Below are 4,125 nucleotides of genomic sequence, written 5' to 3'. Positions count from 1 at the left end.
TAACAGTCGGAGAGCCAGTGGGGCAAGGCGGTTGCGTCAACACCTGGCCCAACCAAGCGGACGCTCCCCACCAACGAGAGGCCAGTGACGTCAATTCCTTGACCCACAAAGAGGGCTACTGGACACCCGCCCCACAGGTGTGTCGAAGCGGAGGCACGATCGTTGGGGCGGGTAACAGTCGGAGAGCCAGTGGGTCAAGGCGGTTGCATCATCTCCGGACCAAACAAGCGGACGTTTTACCGGTGTTCTTAACGCTGAGGCCAGAACCAGAACACGGTGTGTTGTGTAGTGGACCCAGGTGGACGGGATGGACAGGCAATGTGTGCCATTAGTAGCGGGCGGGTCTAGCCTGACCCTCCCCCCTTGTCCTTCCGGATGAACGACCGACAGGGCTAGTAGCGCGGATCAGCCCTCAGTAAAGGGAACACTATCTTGGTGCCTTGAGTTTTTTTAGGGAACACAGAGACGCAAGATTAATGTTATTGTAAATTGTTTCTTTTTTTTGCATTCAAGCTTATAGGCTTGGTGTAAGAGATGGGTGCATTTTTTATTTTAAGATTGTTATATGCATTTTTTTGTCTTACAGGGACTGTAAGATTTTTAAAAGGGGTGAATGTGAGCGGGTGAATGGATTATTTTTTTATTATTTTATTTGTGCGAATCTGGGAGTGCATGGTGGTCCAATGGGGAACGGCACGGAGTCCCCTTCCGTCCGAAGAGTATATAAACTGACCACTCGGATAATTTCCTTCCTTTTTATGACCGCCAGAATGTAGGTCAGGTCAGCTTCTGTGGTCGCGCTTTGTGCGTTGGAGTGAGGTTGCTTGGGCAACTTGGCTGGGTGTTTTGTTATATATGAATTGTTTTGTTTGGTGTAAAAAGTTTGTTGTGTACGTATTGTGTTCTACGTAATGTATTGTACGTAGTGGTTTTACGTGAGTGTTTTGTTTGGTGTGGACTTTTGGATGTCGAGAATGGCTTTTGGTTCCATGCAATAAATTTTTTATTAACTGTAAAAGTTTTTGTTTTATTTTAGTAGCTTATTATTTAGACTAAGGTTAGGGTTTAACCACTGTGGGTTCTACCACGGTTGCACTGACCGGACAGATTAGTTAGTTAAGCCTAGAAGGGTAGATTTTAGGTATCCCCCCCCCCCTAGCAGGGCTTACATATGGACGACTCCTAACATGTGCACGATCGCTAAAGCTTTTTTTTTTTACTGAATGAGTTGTCCAGCTATCAACCAGAGTTGTCCCAGCTATCAACCAGAGTTGTCCCAGCTATCAACCAGAGTTGTCCCAGCTATCAACCAGAGTTGTCCCAGCTATCAACCAGAGTTGTCCAGCTATCAACCAGAGTTGTCCCAGCTATCAATCAGAGTTGTCCCAGCTATCAACCAGAGTTGTCCCAGCTATCAACCAGAGTTGTCCCAGCTATCAACCAGAGTTGTCCCAGCTATCAACCAGAGTTGTCCCAGCTATCAACCAGAGTTGTCCCAGCTATCAACCAGAGTTGTCCCAGCTATCAACCAGAGTTGTCCCAGCTATCAATCAGAGTTGTCCCAGCTATCAACCAGAGTTGTCCCAGCTATCAATCAGAGTTGTCCAGCTATCAACCAGAGTTGTCCCAGCTATCAACCAGAGTTGTCCCAGCTATCAACCAGAGTTGTCCCAGCTATCAACCAGAGTTGTCCCAGCTATCAACCAGAGTTGTCCCAGCTATCAACCAGAGTTGTCCCAGCTATCAACCAGAGTTGGTCCCAGCTATCAACCAGAGTTGTCCCAGCTATCAACCAGAGTTGTCCCAGCTATCAACCAGAGTTGTCCCAGCTATAACCAGAGTTGTCCCAGCTATCAACCAGAGTTGTCCCAGCTATCAACCAGAGTTGTCCCAGCTATCAACCAGAGTTTGTCCCAGCTATCAACCAGAGTTGTCGGTAATCCTGAAGATTATTTTAGATCAGTTTAAAAAAAAAAAAAAGATTATCTCGAAAAGCTCAGGGTAGTCGAACTTAGTCCACAATCAGGCGAAATTTTTATCGTCTTTTCACGTTCGTGCCCAAGACTCACGGGGCAGATGAAGTAGAGTTCATGTGTTTCAATAAGCTCGATTTGTTTACTAACTTGAGTCAGGTACCCATCAGAGCTAGGTGAGCACATCGCGTCCTACAGAGTCGAGCCCGGGGCACTTGAAATTTTCGGGGGGGGGGGGGGGGGTAAAATTTCCGGAGAGGGTGGGGGCAGACACTGCTAAAAGTATATATTTTCTATATAAATTCCATTCCGTTCGGGCGGGGGGGGGGGGAGGGGGGCGGAAGACAACACGTGACAATGAGACCAATATTTCTTTTGTCTGTTAATATATGGACGGGGGGGGGGGGGGGGGGGGAGGTATAGGGGTTTCTCTGAAGTATTAAAAATGTATCATTCATATCACTGAAAACGTAGGCTAATCCTTTTTTTTTAAATATATATCTTGTAACAACAGATAAAAAACGATTTTCTGAGACGGATCGCGATCGACAAAGGTGACATGTGTTTGTGATAGCCCAATAGTTGATACAAGATAGCGACGTGGTGGAGTCATAGGTCAATACGTCGGCTGATAAGTCAATCAATGGCAAGTTGAATGGGGGAGTTTGGATACGGTAGACGTGTTAAGAGATATGTGTGTTAATAGGTAGCTAATGTTTGCTAGTAGGTAGCCGATGTTTGTTAGTAGGTAGCCTGTAGGTAGCCAATGTTTGCTAGTAGGTAGCCAATGTTTGTTAGTAGGTAGCCCAATGTTTGTTAGTAGGTAGCCTGTAGGTAGCCAATGTTTGCTAGTAGGTAGCCAATGTTTGTTAGTAGGTAGCCAATGTTTGCTAGTAGGTAGCCAATGTTTGTTAGTAGGTAGCCAATGTTTGTTAGTAGGAAGCCAATGTTTGTTAGTAGGTAGCCTGTAGGTAGCCAATGTTTGTTAGTAGGAAGCCAATGTCCGCTAGTAGATAACCAATGTCGGCTATTAGGTAGTCTTGCTTGTAGGTAGTCAACGCTTGCTAGTAGGTAGCCAATGACCTCTAGTATGTAACCAATGTCCGCTAAACAAATCCAATGGTAGCATGAGAAATGACACAAAACCACAGAATCACAACACACAGCCACATCACGATGTGGTGACACCATGGTGTTGTTGACATCCACACCACATCAAACAACCCTGGGACCATCAAACCACCATCCTCTGTCATGATCTCACAGTCATGTCATGAACTCATTGTACTATAGTGGCCTCATTAAAAAAAAAGTAGGCCCTACTTTTATATGCCTTATGCTTATTGTATGAACTTACGTACAGTTCCTTTATGGTATGTTACGTCTGCCCCTGCCCCCTCCCACCACATATATTTATATTGCAATATATTTTCTTTTATTACACAATAATTTACAAAAAAATAAAAATATGACTACCCCCCCCCGAACGGAATAGATATTTATATAGAAAATATATATTATTAACAGTGTCCGCCCCCCGGAATTTTTAGTCCGCCCCCCCCCCCGCCGAAAATTTCGCCCCCCCCCCCGGAGAAAAAATGACTGGAAGAAACACTGGACCGTTTTCCAACGGGTATCTGGGTAGTCTAGTGTTATCTAATCTTTAAGATGTTTAGGATGGAGCTGTTTCAAAATGTTAATACGGAACTTCAGTAAATTCGTATATGCCTACATTAAATCTGTCTGAAATGTTAGACTTTTTAAAAATATAACTTACAATTAGCGATGCTACTTTCTTTAAGTGGGCCTACTCAAAATGGTAATTGTTATGTGCTTTACTTTCTAAACTTTACGCGAGCTTGTATTCTGTGTTTCTTCCAGACTTTTTTCTCCGGGGGGGGGGGCGCACTTGAAACTTTCGGGGGTGGGGCGGTAGACTTTCTTCAGGAGGGGGCCGGACACGGCTAAAAGTTTATATTTTCTATATAAATTTCATTTCGTTCGCCACACCCCCCCCCCCCCCCCCCCCCCCCCCCCCGAAGTGATGCCTGGAAGCAACTCTGGTTGTATTTTTAATAATTTTATTCATAATTATATTATGTGCTGAAAAAAACATTTCTTTCGACAATTACGGTAATTTTATTTTAGATTA

This window comes from Physella acuta, unplaced genomic scaffold (assembly GCF_028476545.2).
Source record: "Physella acuta isolate Inbredline_101_S28 unplaced genomic scaffold, ASM2847654v3 ptg000894l, whole genome shotgun sequence".
Classification (NCBI taxonomy): Eukaryota; Metazoa; Mollusca; class Gastropoda; family Physidae; genus Physella; species Physella acuta.
This window is presented reverse-complemented; position numbering follows the sequence as displayed.